This window comes from Anomaloglossus baeobatrachus, unplaced genomic scaffold, assembly GCF_048569485.1.
Source record: "Anomaloglossus baeobatrachus isolate aAnoBae1 unplaced genomic scaffold, aAnoBae1.hap1 Scaffold_2712, whole genome shotgun sequence".
Lineage (NCBI taxonomy): Eukaryota > Metazoa > Chordata > Amphibia > Anura > Aromobatidae > Anomaloglossus > Anomaloglossus baeobatrachus.
In genome coordinates this window covers 85562-110632 of record NW_027442219.1, presented here as the reverse complement: position 1 = coordinate 110632, position 25071 = coordinate 85562, and the positions used below count along the sequence as shown (strand labels likewise).

The following is a 25071-nucleotide window of genomic DNA, read 5'->3' as shown; positions in this document are numbered from 1 at the left end:
AAACCAATGCATGATAGGAATAAACAGGTAACTTTCTTTGGAGTGGAAGCGGAGAGATCGCACCAGATGCCAATTCTAGATGTTATCACACCTGTGGTCACTGCAGCAGCAGGTGAATCCACTTTGTCCAAAAGGGATCTATTCCATTCAATTGCAAATGATCTAGATAAGACAGAGAACTGCAGCACGGGGACATAGCCGAGTTGGTCAGGTTGAGTGGTGATGAGTTTGCTATTTGGATGAATAAAGAAAGTCAAAAGTGTGAAAGATAAAAAACAAAAGGAGGAAGTGTGAAAAGTGAATGGGCCAAATTGAGGTGCATATGAAGACGTATGCTTTCTTCCAATTCATTAAATCGGGCTAATATGAATCAGGTGAATTGAGTTCTGCTTTTGGAAACTGGGTTAAGAAGGGGTGCACCGTTCCTGGAGGTACTGCAATACCAGGTCAATGCGTGGAGTGGACAGAGCAAGCTCTTTTTCCATCTCCCTGTTCTAAAAATCCATTTAATATATGGTCCCCAGATAGGGGACGTATCAGATATTAAACTGATAAGAACAGATACTACACTTGATCTTAGCCAAAAGGCCGAGAAGCGATAACCAGAATTGGTTTGGGCCTCGAGTGGCACCCTGGCCTATGCCGGACACATCTTAGGGAGAGAGAGCGAGAGGGAGACAAACCCACGCCTACACAAGACATTTTGTCACCCAAGCCAACCCTTGAAAAGGCTGCTTTGCAGAGCCAAAACAAGAAGAATGGTGCGTTTTGCAGCCGCCGCCCACTGCAATGAATCTGAATAACTCCTCCTTTAGGGCGCAAGCAACTCCCCTCCCCCTTGCAGTCTTTCCAATTCACGATACAAAAAGACGGACAGGACAGGTTGCCTGACTTTCCGTCACTGCCACCCTTTGCCATCCTTACCCGTAGAAAGCCCTTTCATCATCCCCAAACCCTAATCTTTTCCCTTTCCTTCCCAGCCCCCAAACCCTGCCCTCTGTACCTTTCTCACCACCCGCTTCCCTTCTCCTGTCATCCCCCTACCACCCGGGAAAAAAAGAGATTGCCCCCTCCTTCCACTAGCCCACCCTCCCACCCAAAGAACAACTTCTTCTGCGCAGCTTGTTTTCTAGGCAGCAGCGCTATTGTGATGTCATCGGGGGGCATTGTGACAAGCCGCCAGTGTTCCGTCTCTTCATGTTGTGCACAGTTCAAACGGAAAATACATCAACAGGCAGACTACAGAAAAGCTTACTATCAAAGGTTAGAGGGGGGCTTTCTCAGAGGGCTTTTTACAGTTTTTCTATTCCCAATTAGCCGTTTAAGTGTACTTATTGAAAGTAGTAATTCTTTCATAGGCCGCCCTTTCTTAGTATTTGACGTTCCTTATATTGCGGTATGAGGCTTCGCAGTAGGTTGCAAACATTCATCACCCATGACTGTCCCCAATTGAGCTCAGAAGCTCAATGTCTATCATGACCTCTCTTTTAGAATGTCCAAGAGCAAGCAAACTATTCCTCCAGGAGAGGGCGCCAACAGACTACTAAAGAGATCATCATTACTCAAAGAAAACCCCAAAAACCAATGCATGATAGGAATAAACAGGTAACTTTCTTTGGAGTGGAAGCGGAGAGATCGCACCAGATGCCAATTCTAGATGTTATCACACCTGTGGTCACTGCAGCAGCAGGTGAATCCACTTTGTCCAAAAGGGATCTATTCCATTCAATTGCAAATGATCTAGATAAGACAGAGAACTGCAGCACGGGGACATAGCCGAGTTGGTCAGGTTGAGTGGTGATGAGTTTGCTATTTGGATGAATAAAGAAAGTCAAAAGTGTGAAAGATAAAAAACAAAAGGAGGAAGTGTGAAAAGTGAATGGGCCAAATTGAGGTGCATATGAAGACGTATGCTTTCTTCCAATTCATTAAATCGGGCTAATATGAATCAGGTGAATTGAGTTCTGCTTTTGGAAACTGGGTTAAGAAGGGGTGCACCGTTCCTGGAGGTACTGCAATACCAGGTCAATGCGTGGAGTGGACAGAGCAAGCTCTTTTTCCATCTCCCTGTTCTAAAAATCCATTTAATATATGGTCCCCAGATAGGGGACGTATCAGATATTAAACTGATAAGAACAGATACTACACTTGATCTTAGCCAAAAGGCCGAGAAGCGATAACCAGAATTGGTTTGGGCCTCGAGTGGCACCCTGGCCTATGCCGGACACATCTTAGGGAGAGAGAGCGAGAGGGAGACAAACCCACGCCTACACAAGACATTTTGTCACCCAAGCCAACCCTTGAAAAGGCTGCTTTGCAGAGCCAAAACAAGAAGAATGGTGCGTTTTGCAGCCGCCGCCCACTGCAATGAATCTGAATAACTCCTCCTTTAGGGCGCAAGCAACTCCCCTCCCCCTTGCAGTCTTTCCAATTCACGATACAAAAAGACGGACAGGACAGGTTGCCTGACTTTCCGTCACTGCCACCCTTTGCCATCCTTACCCGTAGAAAGCCCTTTCATCATCCCCAAACCCTAATCTTTTCCCTTTCCTTCCCAGCCCCCAAACCCTGCCCTCTGTACCTTTCTCACCACCCGCTTCCCTTCTCCTGTCATCCCCCTACCACCCGGGAAAAAAAGAGATTGCCCCCTCCTTCCACTAGCCCACCCTCCCACCCAAAGAACAACTTCTTCTGCGCAGCTTGTTTTCTAGGCAGCAGCGCTATTGTGATGTCATCGGGGGGCATTGTGACAAGCCGCCAGTGTTCCGTCTCTTCATGTTGTGCACAGTTCAAACGGAAAATACATCAACAGGCAGACTACAGAAAAGCTTACTATCAAAGGTTAGAGGGGGGCTTTCTCAGAGGGCTTTTTACAGTTTTTCTATTCCCAATTAGCCGTTTAAGTGTACTTATTGAAAGTAGTAATTCTTTCATAGGCCGCCCTTTCTTAGTATTTGACGTTCCTTATATTGCGGTATGAGGCTTCGCAGTAGGTTGCAAACATTCATCACCCATGACTGTCCCCAATTGAGCTCAGAAGCTCAATGTCTATCATGACCTCTCTTTTAGAATGTCCAAGAGCAAGCAAACTATTCCTCCAGGAGAGGGCGCCAACAGACTACTAAAGAGATCATCATTACTCAAAGAAAACCCCAAAAACCAATGCATGATAGGAATAAACAGGTAACTTTCTTTGGAGTGGAAGCGGAGAGATCGCACCAGATGCCAATTCTAGATGTTATCACACCTGTGGTCACTGCAGCAGCAGGTGAATCCACTTTGTCCAAAAGGGATCTATTCCATTCAATTGCAAATGATCTAGATAAGACAGAGAACTGCAGCACGGGGACATAGCCGAGTTGGTCAGGTTGAGTGGTGATGAGTTTGCTATTTGGATGAATAAAGAAAGTCAAAAGTGTGAAAGATAAAAAACAAAAGGAGGAAGTGTGAAAAGTGAATGGGCCAAATTGAGGTGCATATGAAGACGTATGCTTTCTTCCAATTCATTAAATCGGGCTAATATGAATCAGGTGAATTGAGTTCTGCTTTTGGAAACTGGGTTAAGAAGGGGTGCACCGTTCCTGGAGGTACTGCAATACCAGGTCAATGCGTGGAGTGGACAGAGCAAGCTCTTTTTCCATCTCCCTGTTCTAAAAATCCATTTAATATATGGTCCCCAGATAGGGGACGTATCAGATATTAAACTGATAAGAACAGATACTACACTTGATCTTAGCCAAAAGGCCGAGAAGCGATAACCAGAATTGGTTTGGGCCTCGAGTGGCACCCTGGCCTATGCCGGACACATCTTAGGGAGAGAGAGCGAGAGGGAGACAAACCCACGCCTACACAAGACATTTTGTCACCCAAGCCAACCCTTGAAAAGGCTGCTTTGCAGAGCCAAAACAAGAAGAATGGTGCGTTTTGCAGCCGCCGCCCACTGCAATGAATCTGAATAACTCCTCCTTTAGGGCGCAAGCAACTCCCCTCCCCCTTGCAGTCTTTCCAATTCACGATACAAAAAGACGGACAGGACAGGTTGCCTGACTTTCCGTCACTGCCACCCTTTGCCATCCTTACCCGTAGAAAGCCCTTTCATCATCCCCAAACCCTAATCTTTTCCCTTTCCTTCCCAGCCCCCAAACCCTGCCCTCTGTACCTTTCTCACCACCCGCTTCCCTTCTCCTGTCATCCCCCTACCACCCGGGAAAAAAAGAGATTGCCCCCTCCTTCCACTAGCCCACCCTCCCACCCAAAGAACAACTTCTTCTGCGCAGCTTGTTTTCTAGGCAGCAGCGCTATTGTGATGTCATCGGGGGGCATTGTGACAAGCCGCCAGTGTTCCGTCTCTTCATGTTGTGCACAGTTCAAACGGAAAATACATCAACAGGCAGACTACAGAAAAGCTTACTATCAAAGGTTAGAGGGGGGCTTTCTCAGAGGGCTTTTTACAGTTTTTCTATTCCCAATTAGCCGTTTAAGTGTACTTATTGAAAGTAGTAATTCTTTCATAGGCCGCCCTTTCTTAGTATTTGACGTTCCTTATATTGCGGTATGAGGCTTCGCAGTAGGTTGCAAACATTCATCACCCATGACTGTCCCCAATTGAGCTCAGAAGCTCAATGTCTATCATGACCTCTCTTTTAGAATGTCCAAGAGCAAGCAAACTATTCCTCCAGGAGAGGGCGCCAACAGACTACTAAAGAGATCATCATTACTCAAAGAAAACCCCAAAAACCAATGCATGATAGGAATAAACAGGTAACTTTCTTTGGAGTGGAAGCGGAGAGATCGCACCAGATGCCAATTCTAGATGTTATCACACCTGTGGTCACTGCAGCAGCAGGTGAATCCACTTTGTCCAAAAGGGATCTATTCCATTCAATTGCAAATGATCTAGATAAGACAGAGAACTGCAGCACGGGGACATAGCCGAGTTGGTCAGGTTGAGTGGTGATGAGTTTGCTATTTGGATGAATAAAGAAAGTCAAAAGTGTGAAAGATAAAAAACAAAAGGAGGAAGTGTGAAAAGTGAATGGGCCAAATTGAGGTGCATATGAAGACGTATGCTTTCTTCCAATTCATTAAATCGGGCTAATATGAATCAGGTGAATTGAGTTCTGCTTTTGGAAACTGGGTTAAGAAGGGGTGCACCGTTCCTGGAGGTACTGCAATACCAGGTCAATGCGTGGAGTGGACAGAGCAAGCTCTTTTTCCATCTCCCTGTTCTAAAAATCCATTTAATATATGGTCCCCAGATAGGGGACGTATCAGATATTAAACTGATAAGAACAGATACTACACTTGATCTTAGCCAAAAGGCCGAGAAGCGATAACCAGAATTGGTTTGGGCCTCGAGTGGCACCCTGGCCTATGCCGGACACATCTTAGGGAGAGAGAGCGAGAGGGAGACAAACCCACGCCTACACAAGACATTTTGTCACCCAAGCCAACCCTTGAAAAGGCTGCTTTGCAGAGCCAAAACAAGAAGAATGGTGCGTTTTGCAGCCGCCGCCCACTGCAATGAATCTGAATAACTCCTCCTTTAGGGCGCAAGCAACTCCCCTCCCCCTTGCAGTCTTTCCAATTCACGATACAAAAAGACGGACAGGACAGGTTGCCTGACTTTCCGTCACTGCCACCCTTTGCCATCCTTACCCGTAGAAAGCCCTTTCATCATCCCCAAACCCTAATCTTTTCCCTTTCCTTCCCAGCCCCCAAACCCTGCCCTCTGTACCTTTCTCACCACCCGCTTCCCTTCTCCTGTCATCCCCCTACCACCCGGGAAAAAAAGAGATTGCCCCCTCCTTCCACTAGCCCACCCTCCCACCCAAAGAACAACTTCTTCTGCGCAGCTTGTTTTCTAGGCAGCAGCGCTATTGTGATGTCATCGGGGGGCATTGTGACAAGCCGCCAGTGTTCCGTCTCTTCATGTTGTGCACAGTTCAAACGGAAAATACATCAACAGGCAGACTACAGAAAAGCTTACTATCAAAGGTTAGAGGGGGGCTTTCTCAGAGGGCTTTTTACAGTTTTTCTATTCCCAATTAGCCGTTTAAGTGTACTTATTGAAAGTAGTAATTCTTTCATAGGCCGCCCTTTCTTAGTATTTGACGTTCCTTATATTGCGGTATGAGGCTTCGCAGTAGGTTGCAAACATTCATCACCCATGACTGTCCCCAATTGAGCTCAGAAGCTCAATGTCTATCATGACCTCTCTTTTAGAATGTCCAAGAGCAAGCAAACTATTCCTCCAGGAGAGGGCGCCAACAGACTACTAAAGAGATCATCATTACTCAAAGAAAACCCCAAAAACCAATGCATGATAGGAATAAACAGGTAACTTTCTTTGGAGTGGAAGCGGAGAGATCGCACCAGATGCCAATTCTAGATGTTATCACACCTGTGGTCACTGCAGCAGCAGGTGAATCCACTTTGTCCAAAAGGGATCTATTCCATTCAATTGCAAATGATCTAGATAAGACAGAGAACTGCAGCACGGGGACATAGCCGAGTTGGTCAGGTTGAGTGGTGATGAGTTTGCTATTTGGATGAATAAAGAAAGTCAAAAGTGTGAAAGATAAAAAACAAAAGGAGGAAGTGTGAAAAGTGAATGGGCCAAATTGAGGTGCATATGAAGACGTATGCTTTCTTCCAATTCATTAAATCGGGCTAATATGAATCAGGTGAATTGAGTTCTGCTTTTGGAAACTGCGTTAAGAAGGGGTGCACCGTTCCTGGAGGTACTGCAATACCAGGTCAATGCGTGGAGTGGACAGAGCAAGCTCTTTTTCCATCTCCCTGTTCTAAAAATCCATTTAATATATGGTCCCCAGATAGGGGACGTATCAGATATTAAACTGATAAGAACAGATACTACACTTGATCTTAGCCAAAAGGCCGAGAAGCGATAACCAGAATTGGTTTGGGCCTCGAGTGGCACCCTGGCCTATGCCGGACACATCTTAGGGAGAGAGAGCGAGAGGGAGACAAACCCACGCCTACACAAGACATTTTGTCACCCAAGCCAACCCTTGAAAAGGCTGCTTTGCAGAGCCAAAACAAGAAGAATGGTGCGTTTTGCAGCCGCCGCCCACTGCAATGAATCTGAATAACTCCTCCTTTAGGGCGCAAGCAACTCCCCTCCCCCTTGCAGTCTTTCCAATTCACGATACAAAAAGACGGACAGGACAGGTTGCCTGACTTTCCGTCACTGCCACCCTTTGCCATCCTTACCCGTAGAAAGCCCTTTCATCATCCCCAAACCCTAATCTTTTCCCTTTCCTTCCCAGCCCCCAAACCCTGCCCTCTGTACCTTTCTCACCACCCGCTTCCCTTCTCCTGTCATCCCCCTACCACCCGGGAAAAAAAGAGATTGCCCCCTCCTTCCACTAGCCCACCCTCCCACCCAAAGAACAACTTCTTCTGCGCAGCTTGTTTTCTAGGCAGCAGCGCTATTGTGATGTCATCGGGGGGCATTGTGACAAGCCGCCAGTGTTCCGTCTCTTCATGTTGTGCACAGTTCAAACGGAAAATACATCAACAGGCAGACTACAGAAAAGCTTACTATCAAAGGTTAGAGGGGGGCTTTCTCAGAGGGCTTTTTACAGTTTTTCTATTCCCAATTAGCCGTTTAAGTGTACTTATTGAAAGTAGTAATTCTTTCATAGGCCGCCCTTTCTTAGTATTTGACGTTCCTTATATTGCGGTATGAGGCTTCGCAGTAGGTTGCAAACATTCATCACCCATGACTGTCCCCAATTGAGCTCAGAAGCTCAATGTCTATCATGACCTCTCTTTTAGAATGTCCAAGAGCAAGCAAACTATTCCTCCAGGAGAGGGCGCCAACAGACTACTAAAGAGATCATCATTACTCAAAGAAAACCCCAAAAACCAATGCATGATAGGAATAAACAGGTAACTTTCTTTGGAGTGGAAGCGGAGAGATCGCACCAGATGCCAATTCTAGATGTTATCACACCTGTGGTCACTGCAGCAGCAGGTGAATCCACTTTGTCCAAAAGGGATCTATTCCATTCAATTGCAAATGATCTAGATAAGACAGAGAACTGCAGCACGGGGACATAGCCGAGTTGGTCAGGTTGAGTGGTGATGAGTTTGCTATTTGGATGAATAAAGAAAGTCAAAAGTGTGAAAGATAAAAAACAAAAGGAGGAAGTGTGAAAAGTGAATGGGCCAAATTGAGGTGCATATGAAGACGTATGCTTTCTTCCAATTCATTAAATCGGGCTAATATGAATCAGGTGAATTGAGTTCTGCTTTTGGAAACTGGGTTAAGAAGGGGTGCACCGTTCCTGGAGGTACTGCAATACCAGGTCAATGCGTGGAGTGGACAGAGCAAGCTCTTTTTCCATCTCCCTGTTCTAAAAATCCATTTAATATATGGTCCCCAGATAGGGGACGTATCAGATATTAAACTGATAAGAACAGATACTACACTTGATCTTAGCCAAAAGGCCGAGAAGCGATAACCAGAATTGGTTTGGGCCTCGAGTGGCACCCTGGCCTATGCCGGACACATCTTAGGGAGAGAGAGCGAGAGGGAGACAAACCCACGCCTACACAAGACATTTTGTCACCCAAGCCAACCCTTGAAAAGGCTGCTTTGCAGAGCCAAAACAAGAAGAATGGTGCGTTTTGCAGCCGCCGCCCACTGCAATGAATCTGAATAACTCCTCCTTTAGGGCGCAAGCAACTCCCCTCCCCCTTGCAGTCTTTCCAATTCACGATACAAAAAGACGGACAGGACAGGTTGCCTGACTTTCCGTCACTGCCACCCTTTGCCATCCTTACCCGTAGAAAGCCCTTTCATCATCCCCAAACCCTAATCTTTTCCCTTTCCTTCCCAGCCCCCAAACCCTGCCCTCTGTACCTTTCTCACCACCCGCTTCCCTTCTCCTGTCATCCCCCTACCACCCGGGAAAAAAAGAGATTGCCCCCTCCTTCCACTAGCCCACCCTCCCACCCAAAGAACAACTTCTTCTGCGCAGCTTGTTTTCTAGGCAGCAGCGCTATTGTGATGTCATCGGGGGGCATTGTGACAAGCCGCCAGTGTTCCGTCTCTTCATGTTGTGCACAGTTCAAACGGAAAATACATCAACAGGCAGACTACAGAAAAGCTTACTATCAAAGGTTAGAGGGGGGCTTTCTCAGAGGGCTTTTTACAGTTTTTCTATTCCCAATTAGCCGTTTAAGTGTACTTATTGAAAGTAGTAATTCTTTCATAGGCCGCCCTTTCTTAGTATTTGACGTTCCTTATATTGCGGTATGAGGCTTCGCAGTAGGTTGCAAACATTCATCACCCATGACTGTCCCCAATTGAGCTCAGAAGCTCAATGTCTATCATGACCTCTCTTTTAGAATGTCCAAGAGCAAGCAAACTATTCCTCCAGGAGAGGGCGCCAACAGACTACTAAAGAGATCATCATTACTCAAAGAAAACCCCAAAAACCAATGCATGATAGGAATAAACAGGTAACTTTCTTTGGAGTGGAAGCGGAGAGATCGCACCAGATGCCAATTCTAGATGTTATCACACCTGTGGTCACTGCAGCAGCAGGTGAATCCACTTTGTCCAAAAGGGATCTATTCCATTCAATTGCAAATGATCTAGATAAGACAGAGAACTGCAGCACGGGGACATAGCCGAGTTGGTCAGGTTGAGTGGTGATGAGTTTGCTATTTGGATGAATAAAGAAAGTCAAAAGTGTGAAAGATAAAAAACAAAAGGAGGAAGTGTGAAAAGTGAATGGGCCAAATTGAGGTGCATATGAAGACGTATGCTTTCTTCCAATTCATTAAATCGGGCTAATATGAATCAGGTGAATTGAGTTCTGCTTTTGGAAACTGGGTTAAGAAGGGGTGCACCGTTCCTGGAGGTACTGCAATACCAGGTCAATGCGTGGAGTGGACAGAGCAAGCTCTTTTTCCATCTCCCTGTTCTAAAAATCCATTTAATATATGGTCCCCAGATAGGGGACGTATCAGATATTAAACTGATAAGAACAGATACTACACTTGATCTTAGCCAAAAGGCCGAGAAGCGATAACCAGAATTGGTTTGGGCCTCGAGTGGCACCCTGGCCTATGCCGGACACATCTTAGGGAGAGAGAGCGAGAGGGAGACAAACCCACGCCTACACAAGACATTTTGTCACCCAAGCCAACCCTTGAAAAGGCTGCTTTGCAGAGCCAAAACAAGAAGAATGGTGCGTTTTGCAGCCGCCGCCCACTGCAATGAATCTGAATAACTCCTCCTTTAGGGCGCAAGCAACTCCCCTCCCCCTTGCAGTCTTTCCAATTCACGATACAAAAAGACGGACAGGACAGGTTGCCTGACTTTCCGTCACTGCCACCCTTTGCCATCCTTACCCGTAGAAAGCCCTTTCATCATCCCCAAACCCTAATCTTTTCCCTTTCCTTCCCAGCCCCCAAACCCTGCCCTCTGTACCTTTCTCACCACCCGCTTCCCTTCTCCTGTCATCCCCCTACCACCCGGGAAAAAAAGAGATTGCCCCCTCCTTCCACTAGCCCACCCTCCCACCCAAAGAACAACTTCTTCTGCGCAGCTTGTTTTCTAGGCAGCAGCGCTATTGTGATGTCATCGGGGGGCATTGTGACAAGCCGCCAGTGTTCCGTCTCTTCATGTTGTGCACAGTTCAAACGGAAAATACATCAACAGGCAGACTACAGAAAAGCTTACTATCAAAGGTTAGAGGGGGGCTTTCTCAGAGGGCTTTTTACAGTTTTTCTATTCCCAATTAGCCGTTTAAGTGTACTTATTGAAAGTAGTAATTCTTTCATAGGCCGCCCTTTCTTAGTATTTGACGTTCCTTATATTGCGGTATGAGGCTTCGCAGTAGGTTGCAAACATTCATCACCCATGACTGTCCCCAATTGAGCTCAGAAGCTCAATGTCTATCATGACCTCTCTTTTAGAATGTCCAAGAGCAAGCAAACTATTCCTCCAGGAGAGGGCGCCAACAGACTACTAAAGAGATCATCATTACTCAAAGAAAACCCCAAAAACCAATGCATGATAGGAATAAACAGGTAACTTTCTTTGGAGTGGAAGCGGAGAGATCGCACCAGATGCCAATTCTAGATGTTATCACACCTGTGGTCACTGCAGCAGCAGGTGAATCCACTTTGTCCAAAAGGGATCTATTCCATTCAATTGCAAATGATCTAGATAAGACAGAGAACTGCAGCACGGGGACATAGCCGAGTTGGTCAGGTTGAGTGGTGATGAGTTTGCTATTTGGATGAATAAAGAAAGTCAAAAGTGTGAAAGATAAAAAACAAAAGGAGGAAGTGTGAAAAGTGAATGGGCCAAATTGAGGTGCATATGAAGACGTATGCTTTCTTCCAATTCATTAAATCGGGCTAATATGAATCAGGTGAATTGAGTTCTGCTTTTGGAAACTGGGTTAAGAAGGGGTGCACCGTTCCTGGAGGTACTGCAATACCAGGTCAATGCGTGGAGTGGACAGAGCAAGCTCTTTTTCCATCTCCCTGTTCTAAAAATCCATTTAATATATGGTCCCCAGATAGGGGACGTATCAGATATTAAACTGATAAGAACAGATACTACACTTGATCTTAGCCAAAAGGCCGAGAAGCGATAACCAGAATTGGTTTGGGCCTCGAGTGGCACCCTGGCCTATGCCGGACACATCTTAGGGAGAGAGAGCGAGAGGGAGACAAACCCACGCCTACACAAGACATTTTGTCACCCAAGCCAACCCTTGAAAAGGCTGCTTTGCAGAGCCAAAACAAGAAGAATGGTGCGTTTTGCAGCCGCCGCCCACTGCAATGAATCTGAATAACTCCTCCTTTAGGGCGCAAGCAACTCCCCTCCCCCTTGCAGTCTTTCCAATTCACGATACAAAAAGACGGACAGGACAGGTTGCCTGACTTTCCGTCACTGCCACCCTTTGCCATCCTTACCCGTAGAAAGCCCTTTCATCATCCCCAAACCCTAATCTTTTCCCTTTCCTTCCCAGCCCCCAAACCCTGCCCTCTGTACCTTTCTCACCACCCGCTTCCCTTCTCCTGTCATCCCCCTACCACCCGGGAAAAAAAGAGATTGCCCCCTCCTTCCACTAGCCCACCCTCCCACCCAAAGAACAACTTCTTCTGCGCAGCTTGTTTTCTAGGCAGCAGCGCTATTGTGATGTCATCGGGGGGCATTGTGACAAGCCGCCAGTGTTCCGTCTCTTCATGTTGTGCACAGTTCAAACGGAAAATACATCAACAGGCAGACTACAGAAAAGCTTACTATCAAAGGTTAGAGGGGGGCTTTCTCAGAGGGCTTTTTACAGTTTTTCTATTCCCAATTAGCCGTTTAAGTGTACTTATTGAAAGTAGTAATTCTTTCATAGGCCGCCCTTTCTTAGTATTTGACGTTCCTTATATTGCGGTATGAGGCTTCGCAGTAGGTTGCAAACATTCATCACCCATGACTGTCCCCAATTGAGCTCAGAAGCTCAATGTCTATCATGACCTCTCTTTTAGAATGTCCAAGAGCAAGCAAACTATTCCTCCAGGAGAGGGCGCCAACAGACTACTAAAGAGATCATCATTACTCAAAGAAAACCCCAAAAACCAATGCATGATAGGAATAAACAGGTAACTTTCTTTGGAGTGGAAGCGGAGAGATCGCACCAGATGCCAATTCTAGATGTTATCACACCTGTGGTCACTGCAGCAGCAGGTGAATCCACTTTGTCCAAAAGGGATCTATTCCATTCAATTGCAAATGATCTAGATAAGACAGAGAACTGCAGCACGGGGACATAGCCGAGTTGGTCAGGTTGAGTGGTGATGAGTTTGCTATTTGGATGAATAAAGAAAGTCAAAAGTGTGAAAGATAAAAAACAAAAGGAGGAAGTGTGAAAAGTGAATGGGCCAAATTGAGGTGCATATGAAGACGTATGCTTTCTTCCAATTCATTAAATCGGGCTAATATGAATCAGGTGAATTGAGTTCTGCTTTTGGAAACTGGGTTAAGAAGGGGTGCACCGTTCCTGGAGGTACTGCAATACCAGGTCAATGCGTGGAGTGGACAGAGCAAGCTCTTTTTCCATCTCCCTGTTCTAAAAATCCATTTAATATATGGTCCCCAGATAGGGGACGTATCAGATATTAAACTGATAAGAACAGATACTACACTTGATCTTAGCCAAAAGGCCGAGAAGCGATAACCAGAATTGGTTTGGGCCTCGAGTGGCACCCTGGCCTATGCCGGACACATCTTAGGGAGAGAGAGCGAGAGGGAGACAAACCCACGCCTACACAAGACATTTTGTCACCCAAGCCAACCCTTGAAAAGGCTGCTTTGCAGAGCCAAAACAAGAAGAATGGTGCGTTTTGCAGCCGCCGCCCACTGCAATGAATCTGAATAACTCCTCCTTTAGGGCGCAAGCAACTCCCCTCCCCCTTGCAGTCTTTCCAATTCACGATACAAAAAGACGGACAGGACAGGTTGCCTGACTTTCCGTCACTGCCACCCTTTGCCATCCTTACCCGTAGAAAGCCCTTTCATCATCCCCAAACCCTAATCTTTTCCCTTTCCTTCCCAGCCCCCAAACCCTGCCCTCTGTACCTTTCTCACCACCCGCTTCCCTTCTCCTGTCATCCCCCTACCACCCGGGAAAAAAAGAGATTGCCCCCTCCTTCCACTAGCCCACCCTCCCACCCAAAGAACAACTTCTTCTGCGCAGCTTGTTTTCTAGGCAGCAGCGCTATTGTGATGTCATCGGGGGGCATTGTGACAAGCCGCCAGTGTTCCGTCTCTTCATGTTGTGCACAGTTCAAACGGAAAATACATCAACAGGCAGACTACAGAAAAGCTTACTATCAAAGGTTAGAGGGGGGCTTTCTCAGAGGGCTTTTTACAGTTTTTCTATTCCCAATTAGCCGTTTAAGTGTACTTATTGAAAGTAGTAATTCTTTCATAGGCCGCCCTTTCTTAGTATTTGACGTTCCTTATATTGCGGTATGAGGCTTCGCAGTAGGTTGCAAACATTCATCACCCATGACTGTCCCCAATTGAGCTCAGAAGCTCAATGTCTATCATGACCTCTCTTTTAGAATGTCCAAGAGCAAGCAAACTATTCCTCCAGGAGAGGGCGCCAACAGACTACTAAAGAGATCATCATTACTCAAAGAAAACCCCAAAAACCAATGCATGATAGGAATAAACAGGTAACTTTCTTTGGAGTGGAAGCGGAGAGATCGCACCAGATGCCAATTCTAGATGTTATCACACCTGTGGTCACTGCAGCAGCAGGTGAATCCACTTTGTCCAAAAGGGATCTATTCCATTCAATTGCAAATGATCTAGATAAGACAGAGAACTGCAGCACGGGGACATAGCCGAGTTGGTCAGGTTGAGTGGTGATGAGTTTGCTATTTGGATGAATAAAGAAAGTCAAAAGTGTGAAAGATAAAAAACAAAAGGAGGAAGTGTGAAAAGTGAATGGGCCAAATTGAGGTGCATATGAAGACGTATGCTTTCTTCCAATTCATTAAATCGGGCTAATATGAATCAGGTGAATTGAGTTCTGCTTTTGGAAACTGGGTTAAGAAGGGGTGCACCGTTCCTGGAGGTACTGCAATACCAGGTCAATGCGTGGAGTGGACAGAGCAAGCTCTTTTTCCATCTCCCTGTTCTAAAAATCCATTTAATATATGGTCCCCAGATAGGGGACGTATCAGATATTAAACTGATAAGAACAGATACTACACTTGATCTTAGCCAAAAGGCCGAGAAGCGATAACCAGAATTGGTTTGGGCCTCGAGTGGCACCCTGGCCTATGCCGGACACATCTTAGGGAGAGAGAGCGAGAGGGAGACAAACCCACGCCTACACAAGACATTTTGTCACCCAAGCCAACCCTTGAAAAGGCTGCTTTGCAGAGCCAAAACAAGAAGAATGGTGCGTTTTGCAGCCGCCGCCCACTGCAATGAATCTGAATAACTCCTCCTTTAGGGCGCAAGCAACTCCCCTCCCCCTTGCAGTCTTTCCAATTCACGATACAAAAAGACGGACAGGACAGGTTGCCTGACTTTCCGTCACTGCCACCCTTTGCCATCCTTACCCGTAGAAAGCCCTTTCATCATCCCCAAACCCTAATCTTTTCCCTTTCCTTCCCAGCCCCCAAACCCTGCCCTCTGTACCTTTCTCACCACCCGCTTCCCTTCTCCTGTCATCCCCCTACCACCCGGGAAAAAAAGAGATTGCCCCCTCCTTCCACTAGCCCACCCTCCCACCCAAAGAACAACTTCTTCTGCGCAGCTTGTTTTCTAGGCAGCAGCGCTATTGTGATGTCATCGGGGGGCATTGTGACAAGCCGCCAGTGTTCCGTCTCTTCATGTTGTGCACAGTTCAAACGGAAAATACATCAACAGGCAGACTACAGAAAAGCTTACTATCAAAGGTTAGAGGGGGGCTTTCTCAGAGGGCTTTTTACAGTTTTTCTATTCCCAATTAGCCGTTTAAGTGTACTTATTGAAAGTAGTAATTCTTTCATAGGCCGCCCTTTCTTAGTATTTGACGTTCCTTATATTGCGGTATGAGGCTTCGCAGTAGGTTGCAAACATTCATCACCCATGACTGTCCCCAATTGAGCTCAGAAGCTCAATGTCTATCATGACCTCTCTTTTAGAATGTCCAAGAGCAAGCAAACTATTCCTCCAGGAGAGGGCGCCAACAGACTACTAAAGAGATCATCATTACTCAAAGAAAACCCCAAAAACCAATGCATGATAGGAATAAACAGGTAACTTTCTTTGGAGTGGAAGCGGAGAGATCGCACCAGATGCCAATTCTAGATGTTATCACACCTGTGGTCACTGCAGCAGCAGGTGAATCCACTTTGTCCAAAAGGGATCTATTCCATTCAATTGCAAATGATCTAGATAAGACAGAGAACTGCAGCACGGGGACATAGCCGAGTTGGTCAGGTTGAGTGGTGATGAGTTTGCTATTTGGATGAATAAAGAAAGTCAAAAGTGTGAAAGATAAAAAACAAAAGGAGGAAGTGTGAAAAGTGAATGGGCCAAATTGAGGTGCATATGAAGACGTATGCTTTCTTCCAATTCATTAAATTGGGCTAATATGAATCAGGTGAATTGAGTTCTGCTTTTGGAAACTGGGTTAAGAAGGGGTGCACCGTTCCTGGAGGTACTGCAATACCAGGTCAATGCGTGGAGTGGACAGAGCAAGCTCTTTTTCCATCTCCCTGTTCTAAAAATCCATTTAATATATGGTCCCCAGATAGGGGACGTATCAGATATTAAACTGATAAGAACAGATACTACACTTGATCTTAGCCAAAAGGCCGAGAAGCGATAACCAGAATTGGTTTGGGCCTCGAGTGGCACCCTGGCCTATGCCGGACACATCTTAGGGAGAGAGAGCGAGAGGGAGACAAACCCACGCCTACACAAGACATTTTGTCACCCAAGCCAACCCTTGAAAAGGCTGCTTTGCAGAGCCAAAACAAGAAGAATGGTGCGTTTTGCAGCCGCCGCCCACTGCAATGAATCTGAATAACTCCTCCTTTAGGGCGCAAGCAACTCCCCTCCCCCTTGCAGTCTTTCCAATTCACGATACAAAAAGACGGACAGGACAGGTTGCCTGACTTTCCGTCACTGCCACCCTTTGCCATCCTTACCCGTAGAAAGCCCTTTCATCATCCCCAAACCCTAATCTTTTCCCTTTCCTTCCCAGCCCCCAAACCCTGCCCTCTGTACCTTTCTCACCACCCGCTTCCCTTCTCCTGTCATCCCCCTACCACCCGGGAAAAAAAGAGATTGCCCCCTCCTTCCACTAGCCCACCCTCCCACCCAAAGAACAACTTCTTCTGCGCAGCTTGTTTTCTAGGCAGCAGCGCTATTGTGATGTCATCGGGGGGCATTGTGACAAGCCGCCAGTGTTCCGTCTCTTCATGTTGTGCACAGTTCAAACGGAAAATACATCAACAGGCAGACTACAGAAAAGCTTACTATCAAAGGTTAGAGGGGGGCTTTCTCAGAGGGCTTTTTACAGTTTTTCTATTCCCAATTAGCCGTTTAAGTGTACTTATTGAAAGTAGTAATTCTTTCATAGGCCGCCCTTTCTTAGTATTTGACGTTCCTTATATTGCGGTATGAGGCTTCGCAGTAGGTTGCAAACATTCATCACCCATGACTGTCCCCAATTGAGCTCAGAAGCTCAATGTCTATCATGACCTCTCTTTTAGAATGTCCAAGAGCAAGCAAACTATTCCTCCAGGAGAGGGCGCCAACAGACTACTAAAGAGATCATCATTACTCAAAGAAAACCCCAAAAACCAATGCATGATAGGAATAAACAGGTAACTTTCTTTGGAGTGGAAGCGGAGAGATCGCACCAGATGCCAATTCTAGATGTTATCACACCTGTGGTCACTGCAGCAGCAGGTGAATCCACTTTGTCCAAAAGGGATCTATTCCATTCAATTGCAAATGATCTAGATAAGACAGAGAACTGCAGCACGGGGACATAGCCGAGTTGGTCAGGTTGAGTGGTGATGAGTTTGCTATTTGGATGAATAAAGAAAGTCAAAAGTGTGAAAGATAAAAAACAAAAGGAGGAAGTGTGAAAAGTGAATGGGCCAAATTGAGGTGCATATGAAGACGTATGCTTTCTTCCAATTCATTAAATCGGGCTAATATGAATCAGGTGAATTGAGTTCTGCTTTTGGAAACTGGGTTAAGAAGGGGTGCACCGTTCCTGGAGGTACTGCAATACCAGGTCAATGCGTGGAGTGGACAGAGCAAGCTCTTTTTCCATCTCCCTGTTCTAAAAATCCATTTAATATATGGTCCCCAGATAGGGGACGTATCAGATATTAAACTGATAAGAACAGATTTTTGATTTAATGAAGCTTTCCAAAGCACCACAAAAAATGCATGACCGAAGTCACACCAAAAACAGTGCAAAGGCTAGGATTCGTGTGGACCCCACCGTGAGGAGAGGGTCCCCAAAAATCAACCCCGTCCCTCCGAGCCAGAAGGCCACAGCAAGGGTCAGGGATCTTCGGTACTCCCCCAAGCCGAAGCCTGGTTGAGCCTTGTCGTTGCTCCCAGCGTCCACCCAGGCATCTTACCCAAGTGGAGTAGAGAGCTACTAGTTGTTGGTTTCGCAGCCGAAACTGCCCGGACCGTCAACCGGTGTTGGTTTCTCAGCCCAAGGCTAACCGGACCTCCAACCGGGTGTTGGTTTCTCAGCCGAAGCTGACCCAGACCTCCAACCGGGTGTTGGTTTCTCAGCCGAAGCTGACCCGGACCTCCAACCGGGTGTTAGTTTCTCAGCCCAAAGCTGACCAGACCTCCAACCGGGATTATAAAAATTTCCCTTCCTAGCCAGAAGGCCGGGATAGGGTAATATGCTCAAAAAGTATGAAAAGGCAAGGTACGGTGTGTTACAGAGCCCAAGGCTTGCCGGGGTCCCAAGCCAGCAAGCTCAGACTCACTCCAGGGTCGTCAGTCCTGGGGCACGTTGTACCATAGCCCCCCATCCTTACTCAGTCTAATAGCCTCGATCCTGGTAGGGCCATGTTTTCCACTAGATGAATATACTATCCACCCAGAGTACTAGCAAGCGCAACCTTCCAGTGTGCATTGTATCATTGTACTAAGGTGGCCTGGAGCTTAAACCACCTTTTCGAACAACACTACACTTGATCTTAGCCAAAAGGCCGAGAAGCGATAACCAGAATTGGTTTGGGCCTCGAGTGGCACCCTGGCCTATGCCGGACACATCTTAGGGAGAGAGAGCGAGAGGGAGACAAACCCACGCCTACACAAGACATTTTGTCACCCAAGCCAACCCTTGAAAAGGCTGCTTTGCAGAGCCAAAACAAGAAGAATGGTGCGTTTTGCAGCCGCCGCCCACTGCAATGAATCTGAATAACTCCTCCTTTAGGGCGCAAGCAACTCCCCTCCCCCTTGCAGTCTTTCCAATTCACGATACAAAAAGACGGACAGGACAGGTTGCCTGACTTTCCGTCACTGCCACCCTTTGCCATCCTTACCCGTAGAAAGCCCTTTCATCATCCCCAAACCCTAATCTTTTCCCTTTCCTTCCCAGCCCCCAAACCCTGCCCTCTGTACCTTTCTCACCACCCGCTTCCCTTCTCCTGTCATCCCCCTACCACCCGGGAAAAAAAGAGATTGCCCCCTCCTTCCACTAGCCCACCCTCCCACCCAAAGAACAACTTCTTCTGCGCAGCTTGTTTTCTAGGCAGCAGCGCTATTGTGATGTCATCGGGGGGCATTGTGACAAGCCGCCAGTGTTCCGTCTCTTCATGTTGTGCACAGTTCAAACGGAAAATACATCAACAGGCAGACTACAGAAAAGCTTACTATCAAAGGTTAGAGGGGGGCTTTCTCAGAGGGCTTTTTACAGTTTTTCTATTCCCAATTAGCCGTTTAAGTGTACTTATTGAAAGTAGTAATTCTTTCATAGGCCGCCCTTTCTTAGTATTTGACGTTCCTTATATTGCGGTATGAGGCTTCGCAGTAGGTTGCAAACATTCATCACCCATGACTGTCCCCAATTGAGCTCAGAAGCTCAATGTCTATCATGACCTCTCTTTTAGAATGTCCAAGAGCAAGCAAACTATTCCTCCAGGAGAGGGCGCCAACAGACTACTAAAGAGATCATCATTACTCAAAGAAAACCCCAAAAACCAATGCATGATAGGAATAAACAGGTAACTTTCTTTGGAGTGGAAGCGGAGAGATCGCACCAGATGCCAATTCTAGATGTTATCACACCTGTGGTCACTGCAGCAGCAGGTGAATCCACTTTGTCCAAAAGGGATCTATTCCATTCAATTGCAAATGATCTAGATAAGACAGAGAACTGCAGCACGGGGACATAGCCGAGTTGGTCAGGTTGAGTGGTGATGAGTTTGCTATTTGGATGAATAAAGAAAGTCAAAAGTGTGAAAGATAAAAAACAAAAGGAGGAAGTGTGAAAAGTGAATGGGCCAAATTGAGGTGCATATGAAGACGTATGCTTTCTTCCAATTCATTAAATCGGGCTAATATGAATCAGGTGAATTGAGTTCTGCTTTTGGAAACTGGGTTAAGAAGGGGTGCACCGTTCCTGGAGGTACTGCAATACCAGGTCAATGCGTGGAGTGGACAGAGCAAGCTCTTTTTCCATCTCCCTGTTCTAAAAATCCATTTAATATATGGTCCCCAGATAGGGGACGTATCAGATATTAAACTGATAAGAACAGATACTACACTTGATCTTAGCCAAAAGGCCGAGAAGCGATAACCAGAATTGGTTTGGGCCTCGAGTGGCACCCTGGCCTATGCCGGACACATCTTAGGGAGAGAGAGCGAGAGGGAGACAAACCCACGCCTACACAAGACATTTTGTCACCCAAGCCAACCCTTGAAAAGGCTGCTTTGCAGAGCCAAAACAAGAAGAATGGTGCGTTTTGCAGCCGCCGCCCACTGCAATGAATCTGAATAACTCCTCCTTTAGGGCGCAAGCAACTCCCCTCCCCCTTGCAGTCTTTCCAATTCACGATACAAAAAGACGGACAGGACAGGTTGCCTGACTTTCCGTCACTGCCACCCTTTGCCATCCTTACCCGTAGAAAGCCCTTTCATCATCCCCAAACCCTAATCTTTTCCCTTTCCTTCCCAGCCCCCAAACCCTGCCCTCTGTACCTTTCTCACCACCCGCTTCCCTTCTCCTGTCATCCCCCTACCACCCGGGAAAAAAAGAGATTGCCCCCTCCTTCCACTAGCCCACCCTCCCACCCAAAGAACAACTTCTTCTGCGCAGCTTGTTTTCTAGGCAGCAGCGCTATTGTGATGTCATCGGGGGGCATTGTGACAAGCCGCCAGTGTTCCGTCTCTTCATGTTGTGCACAGTTCAAACGGAAAATACATCAACAGGCAGACTACAGAAAAGCTTACTATCAAAGGTTAGAGGGGGGCTTTCTCAGAGGGCTTTTTACAGTTTTTCTATTCCCAATTAGCCGTTTAAGTGTACTTATTGAAAGTAGTAATTCTTTCATAGGCCGCCCTTTCTTAGTATTTGACGTTCCTTATATTGCGGTATGAGGCTTCGCAGTAGGTTGCAAACATTCATCACCCATGACTGTCCCCAATTGAGCTCAGAAGCTCAATGTCTATCATGACCTCTCTTTTAGAATGTCCAAGAGCAAGCAAACTATTCCTCCAGGAGAGGGCGCCAACAGACTACTAAAGAGATCATCATTACTCAAAGAAAACCCCAAAAACCAATGCATGATAGGAATAAACAGGTAACTTTCTTTGGAGTGGAAGCGGAGAGATCGCACCAGATGCCAATTCTAGATGTTATCACACCTGTGGTCACTGCAGCAGCAGGTGAATCCACTTTGTCCAAAAGGGATCTATTCCATTCAATTGCAAATGATCTAGATAAGACAGAGAACTGCAGCACGGGGACATAGCCGAGTTGGTCAGGTTGAGTGGTGATGAGTTTGCTATTTGGATGAATAAAGAAAGTCAAAAGTGTGAAAGATAAAAAACAAAAGGAGGAAGTGTGAAAAGTGAATGGGCCAAATTGAGGTGCATATGAAGACGTATGCTTTCTTCCAATTCATTAAATCGGGCTAATATGAATCAGGTGAATTGAGTTCTGCTTTTGGAAACTGGGTTAAGAAGGGGTGCACCGTTCCTGGAGGTACTGCAATACCAGGTCAATGCGTGGAGTGGACAGAGCAAGCTCTTTTTCCATCTCCCTGTTCTAAAAATCCATTTAATATATGGTCCCCAGATAGGGGACGTATCAGATATTAAACTGATAAGAACAGATACTACACTTGATCTTAGCCAAAAGGCCGAGAAGCGATAACCAGAATTGGTTTGGGCCTCGAGTGGCACCCTGGCCTATGCCGGACACATCTTAGGGAGAGAGAGCGAGAGGGAGACAAACCCACGCCTACACAAGACATTTTGTCACCCAAGCCAACCCTTGAAAAGGCTGCTTTGCAGAGCCAAAACAAGAAGAATGGTGCGTTTTGCAGCCGCCGCCCACTGCAATGAATCTGAATAACTCCTCCTTTAGGGCGCAAGCAACTCCCCTCCCCCTTGCAGTCTTTCCAATTCACGATACAAAAAGACGGACAGGACAGGTTGCCTGACTTTCCGTCACTGCCACCCTTTGCCATCCTTACCCGTAGAAAGCCCTTTCATCATCCCCAAACCCTAATCTTTTCCCTTTCCTTCCCAGCCCCCAAACCCTGCCCTCTGTACCTTTCTCACCACCCGCTTCCCTTCTCCTGTCATCCCCCTACCACCCGGGAAAAAAAGAGATTGCCCCCTCCTTCCACTAGCCCACCCTCCCACCCAAAGAACAACTTCTTCTGCGCAGCTTGTTTTCTAGGCAGCAGCGCTATTGTGATGTCATCGGGGGGCATTGTGACAAGCCGCCAGTGTTCCGTCTCTTCATGTTGTGCACAGTTCAAACGGAAAATACATCAACAGGCAGACTACAGAAAAGCTTACTATCAAAGGTTAGAGGGGGGCTTTCTCAGAGGGCTTTTTACAGTTTTTCTATTCCCAATTAGCCGTTTAAGTGTACTTATTGAAAGTAGTAATTCTTTCAGAGGCCGCCCTTTCTTAGTATTTGACGTTCCTTATATTGCGGTATGAGGCTTCGCAGTAGGTTGCAAACATTCATCACCCATGACTGTCCCCAATTGAGCTCAGAAGCTCAATGTCTATCATGACCTCTCTTTTAGAATGTCCAAGAGCAAGCAAACTATTCCTCCAGGAGAGGGCGCCAACAGACTACTAAAGAGATCATCATTACTCAAAGAAAACCCCAAAAACCAATGCATGATAGGAATAAACAGGTAACTTTCTTTGGAGTGGAAGCGGAGAGATCGCACCAGATGCCAATTCTAGATGTTATCACACCTGTGGTCACTGCAGCAGCAGGTGAATCCACTTTGTCCAAAAGGGATCTATTCCATTCAATTGCAAATGATCTAGATAAGACAGAGAACTGCAGCACGGGGACATAGCCGAGTTGGTCAGGTTGAGTGGTGATGAGTTTGCTATTTGGATGAATAAAGAAAGTCAAAAGTGTGAAAGATAAAAAACAAAAGGAGGAAGTGTGAAAAGTGAATGGGCCAAATTGAGGTGCATATGAAGACGTATGCTTTCTTCCAATTCATTAAATCGGGCTAATATGAATCAGGTGAATTGAGTTCTGCTTTTGGAAACTGGGTTAAGAAGGGGTGCACCGTTCCTGGAGGTACTGCAATACCAGGTCAATGCGTGGAGTGGACAGAGCAAGCTCTTTTTCCATCTCCCTGTTCTAAAAATCCATTTAATATATGGTCCCCAGATAGGGGACGTATCAGATATTAAACTGATAAGAACAGATTTTTGATTTAATGAAGCTTTCCAAAGCACCACAAAAAATGCATGACCGAAGTCACACCAAAAACAGTGCAAAGGCTAGGATTCGTGTGGACCCCACCGTGAGGAGAGGGTCCCCAAAAATCAACCCCGTCCCTCCGAGCCAGAAGGCCACAGCAAGGGTCAGGGATCTTCGGTGCTCCACCAAGCCGAAGCCTGGTTGAGCCTTGTTGTTGCTCCCAGCGTCCACCCAGGCATCTTACCCAAGTGGAGTAGAGAGCTACTAGTTGTTGGTTTCGCAGCCGAAACTGCCCGGACCGTCAACCGGTGTTGGTTTCTCAGCCCAAGGCTAACCGGACCTCCAACCGGGTGTTGGTTTCTCAGCCGAAGCTGACCCAGACCTCCAACCGGGTGTTGGTTTCTCAGCCGAAGCTGACCCGGACCTCCAACCGGGTGTTAGTTTCTCAGCCCAAAGCTGACCAGACCTCCGACCGGGATTATAAAAATTTCCCTTCCTAGCCAGAAGGCCAGGATAGGGTAATATGCTCAAAAAGTATGAAAAGGCAAGGTACGGTGTGCTACAGAGCCCAAGGCTTGCCGGGGTCCCAAGCCAGCAAGCTCAGACTCACTCCAGGGTCGTCAGTCCTGGGGCACGTTGTACCATAGCCCCCCACCCTTACTCAGTCTAATAGCCTCGATCCTGGTAGGGCCATGTTTTCCTCTTGATGAATATACTATCCACCCAGAGTACTAGCAAGCGCAACCTTCCAGTGTGCATTGTATCATTGTACTAAGGTGGCCTGGAGCTTAAACCACCTCTTCGAACAACACTACACTTGATCTTAGCCAAAAGGCCGAGAAGCGATAACCAGAATTGGTTTGGGCCTCGAGTGGCACCCTGGCCTATGCCGGACACATCTTAGGGAGAGAGAGCGAGAGGGAGACAAACCCACGCCTACACAAGACATTTTGTCACCCAAGCCAACCCTTGAAAAGGCTGCTTTGCAGAGCCAAAACAAGAAGAATGGTGCGTTTTGCAGCCGCCGCCCACTGCAATGAATCTGAATAACTCCTCCTTTAGGGCGCAAGCAACTCCCCTCCCCCTTGCAGTCTTTCCAATTCACGATACAAAAAGACGGACAGGACAGGTTGCCTGACTTTCCGTCACTGCCACCCTTTGCCATCCTTACCCGTAGAAAGCCCTTTCATCATCCCCAAACCCTAATCTTTTCCCTTTCCTTCCCAGCCCCCAAACCCTGCCCTCTGTACCTTTCTCACCACCCGCTTCCCTTCTCCTGTCATCCCCCTACCACCCGGGAAAAAAAGAGATTGCCCCCTCCTTCCACTAGCCCACCCTCCCACCCAAAGAACAACTTCTTCTGCGCAGCTTGTTTTCTAGGCAGCAGCGCTATTGTGATGTCATCGGGGGGCATTGTGACAAGCCGCCAGTGTTCCGTCTCTTCATGTTGTGCACAGTTCAAACGGAAAATACATCAACAGGCAGACTACAGAAAAGCTTACTATCAAAGGTTAGAGGGGGGCTTTCTCAGAGGGCTTTTTACAGTTTTTCTATTCCCAATTAGCCGTTTAAGTGTACTTATTGAAAGTAGTAATTCTTTCATAGGCCGCCCTTTCTT

At 46.8% G+C, this 25071-nt stretch overlaps 15 non-coding genes across 15 annotated transcripts; all 15 read right to left on the bottom strand.

The window, feature by feature from the left end:
• Positions 1-409: 409 nt before the first annotated feature.
• On the bottom strand, positions 410-600 carry LOC142264898 (U2 spliceosomal RNA). Its single transcript, XR_012731316.1, has one exon. It is a non-coding gene; the product is annotated as a U2 spliceosomal RNA (small nuclear RNA).
• Positions 601-1987: 1387 nt separating this feature from the next.
• Positions 1988-2178, bottom strand: LOC142264897 (U2 spliceosomal RNA). The gene has a single exon (XR_012731315.1). It is a non-coding gene; the product is annotated as a U2 spliceosomal RNA (small nuclear RNA).
• A 1387-nt stretch (positions 2179-3565) lies between these two features.
• LOC142264895 (U2 spliceosomal RNA) lies at positions 3566-3756 on the bottom strand. Its single transcript, XR_012731313.1, has one exon. It is a non-coding gene; the product is annotated as a U2 spliceosomal RNA (small nuclear RNA).
• A 1387-nt stretch (positions 3757-5143) lies between these two features.
• LOC142264894 (U2 spliceosomal RNA) lies at positions 5144-5334 on the bottom strand. The gene has a single exon (XR_012731312.1). It is a non-coding gene; the product is annotated as a U2 spliceosomal RNA (small nuclear RNA).
• Positions 5335-6721: 1387 nt separating this feature from the next.
• LOC142264893 (U2 spliceosomal RNA) lies at positions 6722-6912 on the bottom strand. The gene has a single exon (XR_012731311.1). It is a non-coding gene; the product is annotated as a U2 spliceosomal RNA (small nuclear RNA).
• A 1387-nt stretch (positions 6913-8299) lies between these two features.
• LOC142264892 (U2 spliceosomal RNA) lies at positions 8300-8490 on the bottom strand. Its single transcript, XR_012731310.1, has one exon. It is a non-coding gene; the product is annotated as a U2 spliceosomal RNA (small nuclear RNA).
• Positions 8491-9877: 1387 nt separating this feature from the next.
• LOC142264891 (U2 spliceosomal RNA) lies at positions 9878-10068 on the bottom strand. The gene has a single exon (XR_012731309.1). It is a non-coding gene; the product is annotated as a U2 spliceosomal RNA (small nuclear RNA).
• Positions 10069-11455: 1387 nt separating this feature from the next.
• LOC142264890 (U2 spliceosomal RNA) lies at positions 11456-11646 on the bottom strand. The gene has a single exon (XR_012731308.1). It is a non-coding gene; the product is annotated as a U2 spliceosomal RNA (small nuclear RNA).
• Positions 11647-13033: 1387 nt separating this feature from the next.
• Positions 13034-13224, bottom strand: LOC142264889 (U2 spliceosomal RNA). The gene has a single exon (XR_012731307.1). It is a non-coding gene; the product is annotated as a U2 spliceosomal RNA (small nuclear RNA).
• A 1387-nt stretch (positions 13225-14611) lies between these two features.
• LOC142264887 (U2 spliceosomal RNA) lies at positions 14612-14802 on the bottom strand. Its single transcript, XR_012731306.1, has one exon. It is a non-coding gene; the product is annotated as a U2 spliceosomal RNA (small nuclear RNA).
• A 1387-nt stretch (positions 14803-16189) lies between these two features.
• Positions 16190-16380, bottom strand: LOC142264886 (U2 spliceosomal RNA). The gene has a single exon (XR_012731305.1). It is a non-coding gene; the product is annotated as a U2 spliceosomal RNA (small nuclear RNA).
• A 1387-nt stretch (positions 16381-17767) lies between these two features.
• LOC142264842 (U2 spliceosomal RNA) lies at positions 17768-17960 on the bottom strand. Its single transcript, XR_012731269.1, has one exon. It is a non-coding gene; the product is annotated as a U2 spliceosomal RNA (small nuclear RNA).
• A 2189-nt stretch (positions 17961-20149) lies between these two features.
• Positions 20150-20340, bottom strand: LOC142264885 (U2 spliceosomal RNA). The gene has a single exon (XR_012731304.1). It is a non-coding gene; the product is annotated as a U2 spliceosomal RNA (small nuclear RNA).
• A 1387-nt stretch (positions 20341-21727) lies between these two features.
• Positions 21728-21918, bottom strand: LOC142264883 (U2 spliceosomal RNA). The gene has a single exon (XR_012731302.1). It is a non-coding gene; the product is annotated as a U2 spliceosomal RNA (small nuclear RNA).
• A 1387-nt stretch (positions 21919-23305) lies between these two features.
• Positions 23306-23498, bottom strand: LOC142264841 (U2 spliceosomal RNA). Its single transcript, XR_012731268.1, has one exon. It is a non-coding gene; the product is annotated as a U2 spliceosomal RNA (small nuclear RNA).
• Positions 23499-25071: the final 1573 nt, after the last annotated feature.